The following is a 21,942-nucleotide window of genomic DNA, read 5'->3' as shown; positions in this document are numbered from 1 at the left end:
TTAAAATATGGGATTGCCTACTGGCCACTGGGAGCATGAGGCCTGCTGTTTGTAAGTCAACACTTTGAAATGGGATACAATTAAAATGAAGAGTTAACTGAATCATGAAGTTAACTCTTCATTTTAATATTCTCCCATTTAAAAGTATTCAGAAAAGTATTCAGAAACATTATTTTGTTCTCCTGCTCCAATATTGAGTTAACATGGAATTTTATTTTGGATTGAAATACCTCAGTGCTCCAGTTCTTTGTCTATGTGCCCTGGGTCATACATCTGACTCCAGCACTGCTCATTATCAGACCCTGCTATCTAAAGATAGGAATGTAAAATAAACACAGACTTCCATCAACTTTAAAAGCAATTTGTGACCCTGTGCTGATTGAAAATTGAACTCAAGGCTATGAGCTACTCTGAAGGTGTCTGTGAACTACTGGTAGCTCCCGATCACTGGTTCAAGACACCTGCTCTAGGGTAACAAGGTTTTGAAAACGAAAAACTGGTACACGCCACAGACACAGAAGTAGAAGTAGAACTATAGTTCTGCCACAAATCTGGTGCACAGAAATACCTTCTTTGCAAGCACACCCGCACACTACAAAGAGGCACTTAGGAGAAATGAAATCTGGTGTTGAGACATAGTATTAACCAAGTTATTTAAATTGCTTTCTCATAAGGACAACAAACGAATTCTACAGTAGTACACAAGAATACGTATCCCTTTAATTAGTCAACCATCTCTGAATACCAAGTCATCTGATATTTTCAATGGTTTGCCTAGAACCAGTGCTTTCAATGGAATTATAAAAACACAGGCACTCGCTATCTAGAGCAAGGGAGTAGCCAGAAAAATAAAATATCCCATATATAGCAATAAATGTGCAATTAAATTGAGCAATCCTAGCTTTCTCTCCTTTTTTATATCTATTTATTCTTATATTGCTCCTGATATTCTCTCACTCCTTTGTTGAACTGTAATTAAAATGACCCACGAGAAAGTATGTGTGCACTGCGGATTGAAGCAGCAGTCTCCGTAGAATTGTCTTTGTACCATTCTGGGACCCTGTCCTTAGCTCGAGCTAATAAATAACGTACTTCCCTCCATGGCTGGTTGTCCTGGTCGCTTTGGTAATGTTTGATTTAAGCAAGAAGAACCCGTAGATTCTAGGTGTCTCCTGCACTGCTGGCTTTGACTCTCCTAGTGGGGGAGGGGTCTCCAAAAAGCCGGTTCTACAATTTGGCGCCCAACGTAGGGCATCTTCGGTGGTCGTCATCGAGCCTGGTGGTCGTGAGGGGTCCGTGATCGAATTCCAAGGGAGGCGCGCCACTATATCGGCTAAAAATTGTCTTTGTGGGCCGAGGTCTCCGATTGCGTGATTCCTCCCTCCAGTGGGCTACCTGACTGCGGCCCCGACTGACGCCCCAGTTCTGGTTCCTAGTTTTTGGAGATCGAGACCTTCATGACACCTGCCGTGTGATGGAAGATTAACGGTCAGGTAAGAGTGGGAGTGGCCCACTACTTTGGTGAATTGTATTTTGGTTTTGGGTATTTATTTTATTTCATTTATTTTAATTTCTTCTATAGCGCAGGAATCAATCCCGTAAGGGTATCTCCGTGCTTTGCCAGCTGTAGAGTTATCAGGTAGAGCATCCTGGGAAGTTATATGGACAGAAATGCTTCTTGGTAGAGAAGGGTTTTTAAAGTCTTTCTGAAGGACAAGTAATTGGTGGTTGTTCTTAGGTCGATGGGAAGTTTGTTCCACAGGGCAGGGCCAACTGAGGAAAAGGCTCGGTCTCCTTGTCTAGATTTCTTTGTAGCAGGGGGTTTTAAAAGGGCTTGGTTGCTTGAGCGGAGAGACCTACTGGGCTGATACAATTCCAGGGATTGAGATAGATATTTAGGACTTGTTCCATACAGGCATTTATGAACCGTGCAGCAGATTTTAAAGTTGATGCGCTGCCGTATGGGAAGCCAATGCAGTTCTTTCAGCAAAGGCTTAGAGGGAGTCCTGGCAGGTGCACCCATGACCAGTCTTGCTGCCGTATTCTGGACTACCTGCAAACGACCTACTGCATCTGCATTTGCTAATGTCAGCAGGCCATTACAGTAGTCCAGGCGACTGGTTACCAAGGCCTGTACAAGTGTCTTTCTATAGGTGGCAGGGAGATATGGGAAGACACGCCTAAGTAGGCCAATGGTGTGGAAACACAATCCTGCGATGTAGTTGGTGTGTTCCTTCAGGGTCAGCTTTTGGTCCAACTTCACCCCGAGGTTTTTTACATGAGGTTTGGATGCAGGTACTGGGCCGAGATCTATTGGCCACCAGTCAGGGGACCAAAGGATACTTGCTTTGCCAAAGAGCATGACCTCTGTTTTTGTTACATTGCATTGGAGGCAGTTCATCGCCATCCAGTGTGACACCGCCCTCATACCCTCAGCAAAGTTCTCCTTGACTTTGGGGCCAAGGGAGCTGAAAGGGTAGAGGAGCTGGGTGTCATCAGCGTAGGAAACCGGTATGAACCCATATTTCCGCACAATCTCAGCAAGGGGGGCCACATAAACATTGAACAATGTAGGGCTAAGGCATGAGCCCTGTGGCACCCCCTTCGCGAGCACCCTTGAGATGGAACGAAAGGGGCCCAGGCTGATGGATTGCGATCTCCCGGAGAGGAAACTCTCCAACCATGATAATGCTAAGCCTCCAATTCCTACTCCCTGCAAACGGCTGAGAAGGATGTTGTGGGACACGGTATCAAAGGCTGCGGACAGGTCCAACAGCACTAGAATCATGGAGCCACCTCTATCTTGTGACATTTTGATCTGATCTGTCACAGAGAGAAGGGCCGATTCAGTGCTGTGGTTGGGCCTGAACCCAGATTGAGATTGGTCCAGGCCCCCTGTCACCTCGATAAAGCTGGAAAGGTTGGTGTTAACGTGTTTCTCTGCCAGTTTGCTGATGAAAGGAAGGAGAGAAATCGGGCGGAGGTTTTGACTTTTGCAAAAGCCGAAGCCAGAGGGTAAGTACAGTTGTATGCTGCAAATATTAGATTTTACCCTTTGATGTTTGGAACCAGGATACACGTCTAGAGATGCCTGGATTTAGTAAGTTTCGGAAATGGTGTTGTTGTTATTGTATACATTTCTCCTTTGGGGACCCCTAATCATGAAGTCTATGCTAAACATGGTGTTGGCCCGATTATGTTTTCCTCACTTTGGCACAAATATACAAAAGGTAGTGCTGAATTACAATGGCCAATGTACAGTAGTTTTAAACCTCCTGTATTAGATAATTTAGAGAAAAAGTTGTTTCAAAGAAAAGCTAGACCTGCGATGTTTGATTCCTTTCGAGTTTGGTGCAAGGAGTCCAAACAGAAAGAAATCAAACTAAAAAAAAACGAAGCTAAAATATTGCGTATGAGTGTGATTCGGAAAGCCCAGAATCATGATAATCAGAGAATAGAAGAAGGTATAGTAATACAGGATAGATTAAATCGAATGCAGGTAGATGAATGTTACATTACATAAAAGGTCCCCGAAAAGGCCCGGGACAAGGAGGATGACCCTCTCATGACCTTCATGTTGAACACCCCTCCACCCTATTCTCCCGCCATGTATCCGGCCCTTGATCCCGCCCAATTGACCCCCGCTACTGCTCCAGTTGTTGCCCATGCCCATGCCCTGGTTTGTCCGATTCCTCAGCCACTTGTTCCCAACGCCCCGACTGTTCAGGCCACTGTACCAATGCAAGTCCACCCTTCTTTTCCTCTTGTTGCACCTTCCACTGGTCCTGTACCTGTCCAACCTAATATGCCTTCAACTCCCGTTGCAACTAACCCATTTCTTGTTGACAGTCATCCAACACCTTCCTCCAGTGCAGGGCTATTAGTGAATGCATGGTCAGTGGTCTGTGATTATATCCCTTATGTAACTCCGCATAGACCACCCACTTCCAGACGACGCACCTTGCGCAGACTGATAGGTAGTACACAGGAACAACTCGCTATGAGTCAACAAGCTCGTATGTGGATGGAAAATAACACTATGTACACCGCTCAGGCTATATGGATGACAATGGATCAGTGGACACGCATTCAACAGATTGACATTTTTTGTGAAATTATTATTATTATTATTATATTTCTTATATAGCGCCAGAATCGACCCCCGAAGGGGTATCTCCACGCTTGCCTTGGGAACCCGTCCTGGTTTTTCCCTGTGAGATAGCCCCTACAGGGAATCCCCAAGGTGAAAGCCAGGCATCCCGCCGCGGGGGGGCCGTTGTGGAGATTAAGCAAGCTTAATGCCCAGAGTTGCAGAGTGTGAACCCATGATTAGGTCAGGCACCGAAGCGAGAATTATCGAGTCCATGGACATTTGAGCTCAACACCCTGCCGCGTCGGGAATCGAACCCTGGTCCCGGATCTGACCTCTGCTTCAGGGTCTGCCTGCTCTAACCAGTGAGCCACACTTCTCCAATGTGTGACATACTGATCCAAATGTGGGAGGATTTTGTAGAATCAGGTCCAACCCCAGGTCTGTCTGACCTTCGCCATAAGGTTGAAAAAGGGGATATTCAGGGCCCAGCACTAATATGCAATCTAATCACGTTAGTAGCCTACAGAGACTCCTTATCTGGTGTTACGTTAAATAAGGGTTTTCCAATGAGGGAGGTACAGCCTGTTTGGAGAGACCGCGTGTTGGCATAGATGGCAACCCTGACACACCGGCAGGTTTTAGACAAATGTGGGTCCATGTCCCTTGGAAAAGGTCTGACGTCCTCCAACTTAAAAGCCAATTGCCTGACCCGCGTAAAAATCCAGCAGGTTATTATAAGGAATTGACTCAGACACTCCAATCTTGCGTAATGACTTTAGCAGATGTAGATATATTAATGGGACAGGTAGTACCGACTGAAGTACGGTCCAAAATACACCATAATGATCAGACAGAATTTGGCCATACGTGGAAGGAATTTGAGGAGGCTGACAGAGCTCGAACTGGTGGTGAGAAACCCGATCCCATGATTTTAGCCCTTCCGGCCCAGATACTTACTGCCATGAAAAAGATGTTGCCACCTCACCGTATCAATTGGGACAGATTAGCTGCTTGCAAGCAGAAGAAAGATGAAAGTGTCTCTGACTTTTTCACACGATTCGAAAGCACATTCACCGACTATAGTGGACAGGACTTTAGAAGGGGGACAGCGACTGTTTGTGGATATATTTGTATCCAATCTGTTACCAGAGCTTGGGACTAAGCTAAAAGCACAAGTTACTACTTGTGTAACAATATATCTGTAAGAGACATTAGTTAGTGATAGATTCCTTACCTTAGAATATCCCCAGGCGTCAGACTGGATCCGGAAATATTTGCGTAGCAGTACCCTTGCGCGTCGGTAGGCGTCGTCTGCGGCTCTGCGTCCGTCGTCGGCGGCGTGGGCGCCGTGATGACGTCGTCGGAGTACTTAGGCGCCGCCTCCGCGTGCTGACGTCAGTTCTTCTTTTTTCCGCGCCAGCAAGCGCAGATCTGGAAAAAGCAGTACTTCTAGTCACTTTTTGACTAACCTTTTTGGATCATTTTGATCATCTTTTCGAAGTCGTACGACTCCGATCGGTGCCATAGGGATGCCTGGATTTAAGCACTGCGAGGATTGCGACTGCACGATATCGGTCACGGATCCTCACCACCTGTGTCTACTCAGTCTAGGCGTCGACCACGACGACAAGGCCTGCTCCGACTGCCGGGCCCTCTCTTCGAAAGCCAGGCGGGAGCGGTCCCGCAGGCGACTCGAACTCCGGCAGTCGGCCCCGCGCCGCGAGAAGTCCCGGTCCCACGGGAGGTCGAGGGACAGGTCGCGGGGTCAGAGCCACCACAGCTCCGAGAGTCGGCACCACTCCTCCGGGAAGAAGTCGTCTTCAGGTAAGAAACACAAGAAGTCGAAGAGACGTCATCACTCTTCTGACTCCCCCCCGACGCTCCCGCGACGCGGCCGAGGATTCGGGTGACACCGCCCACTCGGCTCCGTCGGAGTCGAGGGTGCCGCGTCCAGCTCCACACCCTCCGGTCCCTGGGCAAGACGCGACGCCGGAGGAAATCGAGCGCTTCCTCATGGCCATGAGGTCACTTTCTCCTCCGACGGGCTCTGCGGCACCTCCGGGCCCAGCAGACCCGTCTGGGGCCCCTAGCGGGTCGGGGGCTTCGGCCCCGACTCAGCTGGCGCCTTCGGGCCCCGCGGTCCTGATGCCGCCGGCGCCTTCGGGCCCGGCGCCGCCGGACCCCACTGGCCCTCCTTCGGGATCTGGATCGTCACCGGTGGACCTTACGACCCCCCCGGCGTCGGTCCGTCAGGTGTCACCTCCGGCGCCGTCCTCGGGCGGCGCCGTCCCCGATGCCTCCCTCAACCCAGTTCCGGCGTCAGAGCGGCGCCGCTGGGCGCCGCTCTCGACGGCGCTTGGGGAGTTTTACTTCAATGAACCGGCCCCATCAATTGACAACCCTGATTATCAGGAGATGGGTGATGAGGAGTATTGGGAGGGGTCTGAGGCCCCTCTGACCAGAGAGTGTCAGTATCAAGAGGACTGGACAGTTGGACTTGGGGATGCCAGTTGTCTGGACACCTCACCAGACACTGGTTTTGTCTCGCCTCCTACCGTGGCTTCGGAGGAGGGGGCAACCTACAGTATGGTGTTGATGAGGGCAGCCAAGGCCTTAGGCCTTGAGCTCCCCATCGCAGCCGTGAGGACTAACCTCCTCACTGAGGTCCTTAAACCTCAGTCAAGCTCGGCCGAGCCTCTGCTGCCCTTTAATCAGGCCTTGACCAACGTTCTTTTGGGCACTTAGTCCAGGCCCGCTACGGGTTCCCCGTAGATAGGAATGTGGCCAGACGCCACCGCCCGGCCCCGGGCGACCCAAGTTTCCTGTCCACCCACCCCACCCCCGAGAGCCTGGTCATCCAGGCATCCAATTCCCAGACCGCATTCCCGTCGGCTCCGCCGGACAGGGTATCCAAGAGGTACGAGCAGTACGGTAAAAAGATCTTCTCCTCCCTTAGTCTGGGACTGGGGTCTTCCAACACCGCATGCCTCTTGGGCCGCTACACCCACTCTCTGTGGGATACGGTTGCTGAAGTGCTGCCAGAGTGTCCGTTGAAGGTACGGGCCAAACTCGGCCAAGCCCTTGTGGAGGGCCGGGATGCAGCCAAATATTCTATCCGGTGTGGGCTGGATACCACCGACTCACTAGGTAGAGCGATGGCAACGACGGTGGCGGTTAGACGCCACGCCTGGTTGAGGTCCGCCAACTTTTCGGCCGGTGTCCAAAACACACTGATGGACATGCCGTTTGATGGCCGTCGCCTTTTTGGCGACAAGGCAGACCATGCGCTTGAGCGCTTTAAGGACTCCAGGGCTACGGCCAAGTCCTTAGGCCTCTCGGCCCCACGCCAGCAACCGGGTGCCTTTCGCCATGGGTGCCGTGGCCAAGGAAGGGGCGCCCCCACACGTGCTGCCAGCCACACGCCGCAGACTAACATCCGGCGCGGTGGCGGCCGCGGAATTCGCCGTGGAGGCGGTCGGGGACAACGGCGAGGCCAGTCCACACCCTCCCCCGCAGTATCCGCCTCAAAACCCTCTTAGTCTGTGCTTTTCGGCCCATGTGACGCCAGTGGGGGGCAGGGTTCGCCATCACCACTCTCACTGGCGCACTGTTAATTCGGACAGGTGGGTGCTGCAGATCGTCCGAAGGGGCTACTCCCTCCCCTTCAAGACGACCCCTCAAGCCAGCCCACGGCGACACCACAGAGAGCATACAGAGAGCCCTTCAATTTATAGTCAGGCCCTCAAGGGCCAACTTGATTCCCTGTCCCTACCTCAAGGTACAGCACTACTCCAGTACGTTGATGATTTGCTTATAGTGGCAGACACCGAGGCGTTATATAAAAAAGCTACAATGAAATTGCTCCTGCATCTGGCACAGTTCAATCACAAAGTTTCCCTCTCCAAACTCCAATATTGTCGAAATGAGGTGACCTACTTAGGTCATCTCCTGTCGAAGGAGGGACGCCGCCTCACCCCTGAACGAATACAAACAATCAGTAAAATGCCCCCACCAAAGACACAGAAAGAGGTCCGTGCTTTCATTGGTATCACCTCCTACTGCCACCAGTGGATATCCAATTTTTCTTTACTCATTAAACCTTTATTGACCCTCACACTTAAATATGTTCCCCACCCACTCCCTTGGACAAATGAGTGCCAGCATGCATTTGAAGAACTGAAAACAGCCTTGTGTTCCCGCACCGGTGCTAGGCACCCCTAGTTATGTATGTAGCGGGCCCCTCAAACTGGGTACCGGAGAAAGGGATGCATGAGGATACTATTGAGAATGTGAAGGAAATACAGGCAGAGGCGACTAGAGAGGAAAAGGCTCTCTGGGAAGAGCAAACAGGCCTATTAAATGAGAATGGCTGTTGGACGGATCTGTCTGAACAACAGCGATGGTTGTTACTTGATGCCTATGTTTTGCCAGTGGTCACTATGGCTCATGGCCCAGCTCACATTAGTGCAAAAGGTATTTGCAAATGGCTAGCTCCGGTATGGCAAAACAAACATATTCCAAAGTATGCTGAGAGGTTAGTCAGGAATTGCATGATTTGTTTGATGTATAACCCGGGAAAAGGCACATCAACACCTGCTGGGAATTTTGCACCCCCATCTTACCCCTTCGAAGTGCTCCAAATAGATTACGTACAGATGGAAAGATGCAACAATCTCCGATATGTCCTGGTAGTTGTGTGTGCCTTTAGTATGTGGATCAAAGCCTACCCCCTTAAGGACAACACTGCTATAAGCACTGCCAAAATACTGTTGAAGACATTTTTTCCCAGATTTGGGATGCCCAGAATTATCTAGAGCGACAAAAGAAGTCACTTTACAGGGGAAATAATGAAGAAAGTGTGTAGGGATGAGGATCAGACAGAAATTCCATGCCGCCAATCACCCCCAGTCAGCAGGTTTGGTTGAGCGCCATAATGTAACACTGAAATTAAAAATGGCAAAGATCCAGGCTGACACAGGACTGTCTTGGCCGGATGCCCTGCCCCTTGTCCTCCTATCAACTACATTCTCGTACCGGACTATCTCCGTACGAAATAGTGTTTGGTCGGTCAGCAAATATTTGGGGAGTACCCCGCCCAAAGAAGTACTCTGACATTGAATACCCATTGTTGATTGATTATTTACATGAATTGACCACTAACCTACGTCTCATTCATCGTCAGGTACAAGATATCCTGCCACCCAAACCCGAGGGCCCTGGTCACACCATCCAGCCAGGCGACTGGGTCTGCATCCGCAATTTCCAGAGAACAAAGAACTTGGAGCCGAGGTGGAAGCCGCCCCAGCAAGTGTTGCTGGCCACCAGGTCTGCAGTGAAGGTGGCAGGAAGACAAAACTGGGTTCACGGAGTGCACTGCAAGAAGGAGCCTCTACCACTACCATACAACTTGTGAGTCAAGGAAGGCCTGGGAGACAACGAATGTGAGAAAGTCCCACGCTTTGTACCCTTCAGTGATGCCAACATTGCCTGGGCTTCATCTGAACGAGAGGATGACGACATCCTGCAATCTGCCGTTCCTTCGCATCTGAGGTTGTGGGACACTCAACAGCCAGAGCCTTTGTTTCCTGATCAAACAACACCCAGGTCCACCTGGTACAACCTCCGACCCAGAAAAAAGGACTGAAGAGACAAAGATCTCTCCCTCTGCCTGACATGGTCCGACAAATCGCTGCAGGGCTGTGATACAGCAGAGCATTTTTGACCGGAACCGGTACAGCGGACCGGAACCTGCCAATAGGACCACCGGAATCACTGACCGGTGAAGCAACCACCAATCACAGGCAGCAACTAGGGAAGACCAAGTGAAGCAGACGATGAACAAAATGAACACTGAAAGCTTGAAGAGCAAAGATATAAAGAAACAAGAGTACATAAAGACAATGCGTGGCCGGTACTCGATCTGTCTAATCATACTAATGACTATTTCACTGGGACTGGCCTGCCTTGGATGGGTAATACACACTGCCCTTGCAGCGCCTGAGCCTCCTGCCTCTACAGAATCACCTCATCAACTTGTGTCATTGCCCACCCATGAGAAGAACAGAAGGACAGGTTTCTTTAACAACACTTTCGTTCAAATGTTACACCAGCACCAGCTTGTGGTGAACAAAATAAACTGTTGGGTTTGTGGGTTGCTGCCCCATACTGCAAGCACTGGGATGTCACTGATTCCTGCTCCTTTTTCTCGAGCTGGTTCGGCCTACGGCTGGTACACTGTGTTCTTTGATGCATTCTATTCAGGTGACACATCCACACAATCCCTGGGGAAAATCAGTAGCAGACAAGCATTCCTCCACATCATGGCTGCGGAGTGGCCAAGCATGGATAAAGATTCAGCAGAAAAAAATGAATATGAGAACAATCATGGGTCTTTTTATCCATCGAACATCTACAATGGTGGGGGAAAGAAAAGACTGCCACCTCTCAGGGACCTCCCTGCCTACCCACATCCCGGACAATACTGCATGAAGAGCAGTGGAACAGTATGGGTGGGAGAAAGTGACTGTGCCTACACACTTCAGCTCAACGGTTCGACTCGCCCAGCTCTGGTGTCTTGACTAAATACCTATTTTGTGTGTGGGAACAAGGCCTACACCTGGCTGCCCAAGTCTTGGGCAGGCACCTGTTACATTGCTTGGTTGCTCCCCCCACCTACACAGCCGATGCAAAACACCACATCCAGAAGAGAGGCGTGGTTGATATTGAAGACACAGTTGGCCAAGAATTTGGTGACTTTGCTAAAGGGTTCCTCCCCTTTTGGGGCCCTACGGTCAATAGTCGCAATCTCCGACATCTCACCAGGGTGGTAGAGGCCACCATCACGCGACTGCCGGTGCCCTCAGAAACATCACTGCTGAACTTCAAGCAGACCGCCTCATGACTTTACAGAACAGATTGGCGCTTGATATAATACTGGCGGATCGTGGAGGAGTCTGCACATTGATCAAAACAAGTTGCTGCATTTACATCCCTGATAATGCACCAACAGTTTATCAAGCAATCCAGAAGCTCCATAAGATTGCTTCCGACATCCATCAGGATGAGGGTTCATGGTCCCTAACAGGCTGGTTTTAGAGCATTGCATCTCAGTGGGGATGGAAGATAATGATTTTCATTGCAATCCTTGCAGCCGCATTGTTCTCTTGCTGCCTCTGTGTCCAATGCATGCCCGCGCTGTGTAGGCTCTGTGCCACCTCTTTGGCACACAAACAAGTGAATTCACACCATCACAATGCCATGATGATGATCGAGAAAGAGGTCCAGGAGATGATGGACATTGACCTAGATGACGACTGATTGTTGCCTCTGCATGGCAAAAGGAGGGACTGTTGAACTGTAATTAAAATGACCCATGGGACTCCAGTTTGTGTTGCCATGCTCTCAGCAACCTGGTGAAGAATTGCTTTTCACGTCCCTGCTGAAGCTTGCTCAACCCTCCTTCCTCCTTGTGGTCGAGCCGATTCAGAGAAGCTGCCTGTGTGCCTCACCACCCCAGTTGTGTCAGAGACTTAGCCACATCCTGTCCATTGTTGGTAAATCAGCCTGTCACGACCAACTCCTGTGCCCTGTGACCACACCATCTGGTCAAGGAAGCACAAGGCTGTGCCCCGTGACCACACCATCTGATCAAGGAAGCACGAGGCTGCACCCTGTGACCACACAATTGAGCAAGGAAGCACAAAGCTGTGTATATTGTGCAATCAGAAAGAGATGTCCCCTGGCCATGATTGCACCACAAGACTGACGAAGAACTTGTCAGATGAGGAACTTATCAAAATGTGGAATATGTATTGTGCAAATGGGCGTGGCTATTACTTTAAGTATGTGTGCGCTGCGGATTGAAGCAGCATTCTCCGTAGAATTGTCTTTGTACCATTCTGGGACCCTGTCCTTAGCTCGAGCTAATAAATAACTTACTTCCCTCCACAGCTGGTTGTCTTGGTCTCTTTGGTAATGTATGATTTAAGCAAGAAGAACCCGTAGATTCTAGGTGTCCCCTGCACCGCTGGCTTTGACTCTCCTTGACGCTGGTTCTACACCTTTGCATCTTTTCTTATTGTATTTCGTCCATTCGTTAATCATTTCATTCTCTTCTTTCTGCCAATAACCCGTCCTTTCATCTCGCATTTCTTCTGCTCTTTCATTATATTTTTCTGCTTTCCTTTTATTTTTATTTTTTATTTCTGTGATCTTTTAGTCTTTCCTTCTTTACATCCTTACTTTTCTTCTTTCTTTGTCTTCTTTTCCACATTTTTCATTACTTTATGTGTTAATGTGTACCATCTTTCCTTTATGCTTTCTTTTTCCCTCCTTCGCTATTTGTAATTTACTTGCTTTCCTACACGCTGTGTCACTCCACTGGTCTCTTACTTTTTTTCGTTTTGTCATTTTAATAGTTTGTCTTTCTACCTGTCACCGTTTTAGACTGCTTTTAGGTTTTCTTTTGGTCCCCACCCCACAGCTCTGTAATTGTAGCTTATTCTTGCTGAGTTTACTAGTTTTAAATTTGTGACCTGCAATGGCCTGCGAGCCAAAGTTAAATGATAAGAAAGGCCGTAAAACAATTTAGAATACCTGAGAAGCAGCTCCACTTAAGCTTGTACAGCGGGTTGTTCACTATGCCCTTGATTTAGAGTACCGGTTTGCTTCTGAGAAGGGCTGGTACTTTATATTCAATGCATTGCAGCAGTGCTGAGAAGTGCAGGTACTCTCCCTTTCAAATTAAACAAGAGTAAGTACTCAGTACCTGACAGTACCTACCCATTTAAAGCACTGACCTTGAACATACGTTGAAATCAAGGGAATGCCCTTGTAAATGCAGGACGTCTGGTCACTCTAAGTTTAAGACCCATGACTATCTAAGCCAGGTACCAGCACATTTGGAAAATATTAAAGAGGAGATTTTACGGGGTGGCCATCTGATCTCACTGTTGTTCATAGCTACATCTTAGAGCCCAGAAGCATGAAAGAGACAAAGAACCATCATTTCTTAGGTACATACTATATAGCAACATTTTATTTGATCATTTTCCCAAATTTCGCTAAATAACACAGACAGTGATTAAATAAATGTATCACCAAAACATGCATTGATCTCCCCAATTGGTGTACGTGTTGTGCACTGTTCTTGTGCACTGTTTTGTCTGTTTAAATGTTGGTGCCAACTTGCATGACGTGCAGTTTTATCTGATTTTAATGCTGGGCCTCTGGTCAGAGTGCCAATTTGAAAGAGAAGAGAGCCCGACAGGGTTGGTCGGCATTAATGCCATCCCTGCTGTTAGCTGTTGATGTCCAACTGGTAGGCTGGTGAGGGACAGGAGACGATGTTGCCAGGATAAAGTCATCCAAGATACCAACAATTATTGCATGGCAAGGATATTTAAATAGCTTACAGTATACAGTTATGGTAATGGATGGTACATGTGGGTGCGTTGGCTGCAACTTTTCCTTGTATTGTCATACAAATGCTTTTTTGGGTAAAAGCGCCCCATACCGCACCTTCACTTTAATAGCAGCCGCGGACCTTTCTGTGGACACGGCGCATCTAAAGAAAGGGGCATGGCCTCTATTAATGTGAAAGCGCGGCATGGAGCGCTTGTAAACACAAGCTTTTGCAATGCAATAGGCCGCTCATTTACGAGAGTTCAAGCTATTGGCATTGTAAATGACAATGCCTTTTATTTATGTTTTAATAAACAACACATACATCAAAGGCAGTGTCATTTACAATGCCAATAGCCCAAACATGCATAAATGCAAGACCTATTGCATTGAAATGCTTGTCTATGTGCTGCTATTAGGTTATGGGAGAAGATGTTGCTGTAACTTGTTCCTGAATTACATTTATTATAACAGATTTTACTTACATTTGGTATGAAGTGTCATTGCTAAATGACTATATGTGTGCAACATTTATAGTGCTTTTAAACCAAATAAAGTAAACTGATGATGATGTGAGTTACTATTTCCATAACGATTACACCAATTGGATGAGACAGCAGCATTACAATTCAGTGCTTCGTCTCTCAGTTGTTCGGGGAAGTAATAACCACCGAGCTATCCTACTTTGCTAAGGATTGCAGTCAAATGGGTTTTAAAGCTCTTCTATAGATGCATATACCAGGAAACTGAGAGTCGAAGACATTTTCCATTGATGCGCTAAAACCGAAATCTAGACCCTTCCCTCCATTTATCTAAAATATTCTCTTTAGCCCCCAGAATACTGGTAGAAACTGGACAAGAGCATCATGGGCAGGAGGAGTACAAATCGTTAGATTTTCCAGTAGAAAATGTAGCTGTCTTAGTTAACTGCACATTTTGGAAACACGAAAGGAGAAAAACAAGTATCCTTATACAGGAAACATGAAAGAGGACCTTGCCATCAGAACGCACAAAGGGAAATTTTGGAAAAATATGTGCAAGGTGGGAGGGGGAAGGGGATGGGGGTGGGGCAGAGGCATTATTTTTTCCGTTTACCTTTCGAAACATTCTGTAAAGAGGAAACTGGAAATAGTGACTGTTTATTGTTGTACTTTTTTCATTATTTTTGGCATTCATTCAAGAAACATTAATATTCGTCTTCTCTGATGTATCCACATATTTCCTAGTCTTTCTGTCTTTCTAGCTGAAACTTGAAAATATTTCAACAGATATTTTTCCCCAAATGTTTGCACTGACTCCAAATAAGAGAAGTTGAGCTTGGGGGAACGAGCTGAGTGTATCTTGTAATGAATCTTCATTTTAGTTGGATGCTAGGACATTCCACCTCAACCCGCCGCTGACCACTGGACTGACAACCGATCATATGTAGATTGAGATTCTTTTTCCCTGGACCCATTCAACTGTTATCTAAAACAGATTATAGACTTATTTTAACACTGTGTTTCAAAAATACCTTTGCGCCAACAAGCCTCCACCTCACTCTCTTGTTTGTGCTCATGCAAGCATTTCCAGGGCTTTAAGTGGAATGAAACAAGCATTTTCAATGCAATACGTTTTGCATTAGTTAAATTTAGAGCTATTGGCGTGGCAAATGAGAATGTTTATTAGAATTTCTTGTTCCTTAAAAAATATCCTAGGAGTAGCAGAACTAATAAAAGAAAATCCATGAAGCAAGGAAAGGGTCAGTACCTTCACCTGGTACGAGTTGACTCTATGGACCTCTATTAGCCATATAAAGTACAGCAACCTGCAATAATAAAGAATACAACTCATCCCCAGGACCGGGTCCAGGCCTGCCTTATTTATTCCCAAGCAACAGGGCTCACTGACACACACAGGAGGCACAGTAGAGCTTAGCCTGTTGTTGTGGTTTTTGTCTTGCTCAAACTTGCTGAAATCCATGATGCTATAATTCCGGCGTGCATGACGGAGGAAGATGTAAAACTGCGCAGGAACAAGAAAAGACTACAAAGCCATTTGCCTAATGCCACGCTTTAGCTTCAGATGTTTAAAGCTAAACGGCGGCGTGCAGCGATTGCTACAAAAGTAAATTAATAGAAAAGAAATGCGGTGGCCGCCAGCCTTTTTTTAAAATGTATTTACTTTTGTAGCAATTGCGGCATGCTGCGCTTTAGCTTCAGATGTTTAAAGCTAAAGTGTAGCATGCCACGATTGCTACAAAAGTAAATAAATAGGAAAAAAAAGCCAAGCAGCCGCCCCAATTTGTTTCAATAATAATAACCTTGAATTTGTAAAGCGCACCGCTACCTCCGAAGTGGTTTCCCGGCGCTGGGGGGCCTCGGGAAGATTAAGCGAGCTATTGCCCAGAGTCACATGGTGCTGGGCTGACCTGTAGCCGGCGCCGGGGATCGAACCATGAACCCCATGGTCCGGAATCAGGCAACCTGGCCGCTGCGCCACACCTCTTCCACTCAATTTATTTACTTTTGTAACAATCGTGGCACCCATTGCTTTAGCTTAAGATGTTTAAAAGTAAAGCGCCATTTTCCGCCATTGCTACAAAAGTATATAAATGGAAAACAAATGCAGCATTCGCCAGCCTTTTTTTCTATTTATTGACTTTGGTAGTAATAGTGGCACGCAGCGCTTTAGCTTCAGATGTTTAAAGCTAAATTGCGGTATGCGGCGATTAATACAAAAGTAAATACATTGAAAAGATATGCGGTGGCCCCCCATGCAGCATGTTGTGTCTGCTTCGGGAAGACATTAACTAAATAGAGCTCACTAACTGTTTATAAAACCTAGAGAGTAAGGACAAATGTAAGAGGGGCTGACCTCATGGGAGGTAACAAAAGAAGAGAGGGAGGTAGTAAGGAGGGACTACTAAGCCTATTCACGAATCCAAAGTGATAATTTACAAAGGACAGTAAGAGGAGCCAATTGAAAAGATGGGTGGAAAATGAGCAGAGCTAAAATGCCATACCTGAATACAGCATGTCTTGAAGAGACAGCACAAGTGCTGCCTAGATGAGACCTAAAAATGGTGGAGTCCTAAAATGGGTGTGGATATGGCCTATGTAATGAGCAACTTGTTTCTGACTAATTTATAAATGGGATCTCACTGAGCAAAGCATATTAAAAAGCAGCAGAATAATTTATTAAGCAGTTTATATGGCACTTTTCCCAGGGGCAAAAGCAATGAAACATTTTGACAAGGACACTTTTCACAGAAGGGACTTCTGGCGATACTGATTTACAGCACTAGCAAGTGACATGCAGGTAGGTAGAGAATTTTTTTTCTTGAGCCGGTGAATGACGGGCCCTTGTTCAATATGCATGTTTTTGGCTACAACAGAGCCCAACCATGGTGGGCCCTGGCCTTTTAAGAGCACTAATCAGTTCTCTCATGCCTTCCTTCCAAGTTCGCATGTCATGATCCCACAGTTTTTGACATTTTCACTCCTGAACCCTTAGCATGCATTCCATTCCCAAGAACAAGGAGATGAAGGTGTCCTGAGATCATGTAAAATGCTCAGGGAGAAGGGGGTCTTTGTACACATAACTTTGGGCGAGAGGCAGTGGGAGGGTCCCTATAGACTTCATGAATAAAAAATACAAAAATTGATAATTTGCCCAAAACCTGCTTTCAGAAAGACATAAACGAAAGCCAAGATCACAACAAAAGCAAGTATACCTGAACCCACCATTGTCGAGGAATGCGTTTGCATTATAACTGGGAATGAAACAGTATGAGCAAGCTAATTTACTAACAATTATATAGCATTGGAGAAAGCTTCCAATTTCATGCAGTGTTAAAATAACCTGTAATTAATTGCAAGCATGCCTGGCAAGCCTTTACCTTAATTCGCAGTTTTTTTTTTGCTGTGATCTAAGAGCCATGCGACTGTGCACTTTCATGCCTTGTTACCAATGTACAGAACAAAAAGGAGCTAACAAGGGGATCATTCACTGCATTGCTTAAGGATTAATCTTCAGGCCATATAAATATTGCAATACTTTAAAGAAACATATATTAAATGCAAAAATGTAGTGATGAAGGCAAAAGAACGACTTGACAGCCGGGCGTACAGGAAAACACAAATGTTTTACCAACACAACAAATAAACATTACAAATGACAGATATAATCACATAATAAGGAGGGTGTTTCAAAATGTCAATCACCCAACACCGGAGTGACCCATAATGGTCCTAAATAGCACAGTCCATAATTAGGTTCACAGGCAGTGCTGATCCACTCTAGCAAAAGGTAAAAAGTCCAATGATAAGCCACTTGGAGAAGGGATCACATATATAATGACAAGCAAAGTCTTGTTATTGCACAGGCGAGTAGCAGAGAAACATCGACGTTTCGGTCTCTATAATAATTAATGTGTGAGACCCTCTTCAGGATAAAGGATTCAGATGTTTTGATAGTTCAGTAATATAAAGGCTGTGGAAAGTTCCAGCAACTGCCTATCTATCACAATGTTACTTTGAACGGCATTCAATTTGTTTTTTATGGGAATGGATTCGCGTTTAAGAGCTACGGTTCCGCTGTGCTGCTCATGAATGCTGGCAATGGCTAAAAGACTGATGTGACTTCTTGTCCCACAATTTATTTTAATACATTTATTTTGGGGCTTGAACATAGCTCTTGGGCCCCTTTATAGCAATTTGAAAGTGTTCAAGGGAAAGTGGTGTCGAAATTGGTGGAAAACTAAATCCATGCTTGGTTTGCCATGGGGCGATACTGTGTTGGTGGAGGTTATTTAGAACAGGTGGGCTTTCAGCTGTACACTGAGTATGAAGAACCTTTAAAGTTTAAGTCAATTGGGTATGAAGTTCAAAAGGGTGGAGCTTTGAAAGAGGATGAATATTCCGCAGAGCAACTTGCATATTCCAGGGTGGATGGCAAGCAGACTCAGGGATGCAGACTTTGGGCATTTGATCAGAACGCATTTCCTTAAGAACTAATAGTGAGTTGAGGCTAATCCATGCAAAGCGTTGTGACCATAGTATACTGTTGCAAATGGGAGTGGTTCCATACTTAGCAACAAGCTTGGGGTTCTCAGTGCTAGGGCGCTGTGGTGAGAATGGCACATTCGAGAGGATGTGGTACGAAGCTTGATGCATAGCCCTTAGTAGTTGGCTGACTGTTTTGGTAGGTAGCCGAGTGCAGATGGAAATACACTGGTTCTGTCGATATACAGCCTGAGCATTGACCAGGACGATCTGTTGGGGGAGGGACAGCATGGGGAAATTTCTGTGTGGTAGGTAAAAAGGCATTTGACATGTTTTTTACTTTGGGAATGAAGGTCAGCTCGGAACAGAGTGTGACCCATAGGTTCTGACTGGTCTCCACTTGGCCTGATTAAGGGAAGGCCAGAATTGACAGTTATGGCCACACGGAGAATCTCTGTCCTTGAAAGGTAGAGTTTGTTTTGGTACATCCAATCTTGTTTTTTTCTGCCATGCTGGGCCCAATTTGCTGTTGTGTGCAGCAGTGGTCCTGCAGTTTTAGGTGTTGCTGAGTGTCACAATCATACATGTAAAATGATGTTCATTAAGATTTAATGATCCCTCAAAGGAGCTAGGTATGGGCATACCACAAGGGGCAGAATCTGTTCGGAGCACAAAGTGCCAAGCTTAACTGAAAATAATGTGTACGAGCTGTGCGCTGTGCTGCAAAGCCCAAAATTTGTGGGTGGGCAAGAACAAAACTGAGTATGGTCGATGGTTTGGGAAAGTAAGTACAATGATGGCACCGATATGACCTCAGTCCTAGGAAGAAAATAGTTTTTCAAAATGTTGCCTAGATACATTTCCACTGGTTTGTGTGGAAGCTGAACTCATTGTCGTAGCGGAGGTGGAAAGTCTGAAGATTGGAAGACAGCTGAATAGCGATCATTATTTTAAGGATCTTAGCCAAACAGGATAGTTCCTTCATTAGTAGACGTTGATGAGAGTGTCTAGTCCTTCCCCAGTTACTTTGTATATGTGTGTGACAATATCTTGCTTGAGTTTTTTAGGCACTATTCTGTTGACAGTCAATATTTTTATGAGCAGAGCAATGAAATATAGTTTTATGGCAGAGGCCTTGTAAATGCTCTGAACATAGCTGGTAAGGACTTGGGTCAGTTCTCGGTTCTTCTAGCAAATGACATAGTATTTTCCCGGCAATAATATATTTAGCAACCAATACCTTAGTGTGATAAAGTATCATTAGCTAATGATTTGACAAAACTGGTCATGCCTGTATGGTTCATTTGCAAATACCTGAACTATGAAACAAGGCAAAAAACCAAAATGCTACTCCATGAAATGATATTGAACTATGGTTCCCAAATGCTTACCAAGTGTACTACATTACAGATGGAGTTTTTTAGGCAGTAATGTGTTGGGTGTGCCAACACTTCTTGTAAATTCAGGAGTATGACTGTCTCTGCAAGCAATATAAGCAGTCCGCCTGGCTCTTCTCAAAGAGAGAAGAAGCAATGTCTTATGAGATAGTTTTTAAATGGAACTTATAAAGGCCAACCTTAACATCCTCACTGGGAAATATCATGTATGTTTTTAGTGCACTGGGTTGTTTACTGAATAGCTGCTGTTTATGGCTGATAAGGGGAAAAAGTAATGGATGCAAGCCCTGGAAGCAAAAGATAAAGCTTTGAGGAGCTTCAAGAAGCCTTACTATGTAGCGACTGCACAGCAAACTCAAGTAGAAAAGCTATTAGAATGAAGATTTTGGAATGCCAAACAGTGTATTTAAGAAAATGTTGGTAGGTTGGCTAATACCACAAGAGGCTTTCATTTGAGGATCCCCTCTCATCTTACTGATAATTTCAATCCGAAAATTGCCTGCTTAGTTTCATATCTCAAGTTATTGTTCCTATTGTGAGCAATTTCAATCAAAGCCTTAGCCAACACGTGTTTCATCGCATCCCAATACAGTAAACAGCGACTTCTTCAGGGCCTAAAAAACATATGGGTATACATTTAGAATACAGTAGGTATGAGACAATTACAGTCATTGGCAAACTCCCACCTGTGACTATAGGAGCATAGGTACCTTACCTCTTTATATTAACTTTGTAAATGATAGGCAACATTAAGTGGGTGTCCTTCACCTGTATCAATTGTAGAACAGTCACCATTGTCAAACCACAAAAGTCACTTAATAGGTTTGAGCACATATGTTCTCTTTCAAACTAAGTTACACAAGTGATATACCACATGATTACCAATGCTTTTATTTAAGATTTGTTCCTATACTGCTGGATTACTATCAAACTAGTCAATCATGGACTGCTACGGTGGTTTCTATTTAGCAGCATGGGTTTCCACAGGTTCAAGTAGGTAACATGAACCAAACTCTTTTGGATCCCATGCCACCGTGGGGGTTTGCCAATTGTATCATACCTACTCTATTCTAAATGTTACCCATATGCTGTTTACTGTATTGGGTCGCAGCGAAACACGTGTTGGCTAAGGATTTGATTGGAATTGCTCACAAGAGGAACAATAAATTAAGATACTAAACAAGCAATGGATCAAGAACATTCTTATATTGTCACTAACGTGTTTTGTAAACTTCGGGCGTGTACAGGGGACTGTTAACTTTTTCTGTTAGTGGTTTCCACATCTTAGGAAAAGGGGTGGTTCTCCCTACCCCTTTGCACCGCACCCATACTGTGTTACAGCCAAATAACACCTGTGTACTGCCTAGGAGAGCCATTACCCTATCAGACTAACCACCAGGCACATGGCTTATACAGAAAATTGCCTGTTCCCTTCTGTGGTTCATCCAACTAATATCCAGTTAAATGCATGTCAATTTAAATTTCAAGTGTACTCAGCGTTTCTATCCGAAGGACCATCTGTACATTTCTGACAAGTTGCTATATGTTGCCCTTTCAATTTCTTACCATATTAAGCCACAAATCAATGTGTTGCACACCACATCAGACATGTGCAAAACCAGCGAACAAGGTTACAATTAATTGGGCAGGTACTAATAACACTTGGGCTTAGAGGACACCAAAACACCCACACGGCTGGAACAACCATCATATTCTTCAATGTGATTTTTTTTTTTGCAAAAACAAAACACCTTCAAAGCTAACATCAATACTTTTTCCAAAAAATCAATTATATACAAAAAATTTTGAAAAGAAACATACAATCAATAGAAAGAAGAAAAAGGGTGATTCTCCGTACACACTTATAATCCCGCGAGAGTGCCAGACACCCAGAGTTGCCACTCAAGAACGCCCATCCTCATAATTCTGGATGCACTGCTCTAGATCTAAAAGGAGAATACCCTCCAAGGGCCCAAGACTGTAGGCTAGAGCCCTCTGGCAAACTAAACCAGTATGGGGAATAGGGGAACATTTTTCTGATTTCCTGTGTACTCATTTCACCTGA

The 21,942-nt window shown here is 45.7% G+C and overlaps 1 protein-coding gene across 4 annotated transcripts in view; it reads right to left on the bottom strand.

The window, feature by feature from the left end:
* Nucleotides 1-21,942, bottom strand: part of DPF1 (double PHD fingers 1) — a 516,551-nt gene that overhangs the window by 77,312 nt on the left and 417,297 nt on the right. The gene's annotated exons all lie outside the window — the stretch shown is intronic.

Source organism: Lissotriton vulgaris, chromosome 9, assembly GCF_964263255.1.
Source record: "Lissotriton vulgaris chromosome 9, aLisVul1.2, whole genome shotgun sequence".
Classification (NCBI taxonomy): domain Eukaryota; kingdom Metazoa; phylum Chordata; class Amphibia; order Caudata; family Salamandridae; genus Lissotriton; species Lissotriton vulgaris.
This window is presented reverse-complemented; position numbering and strand designations above follow the sequence as displayed.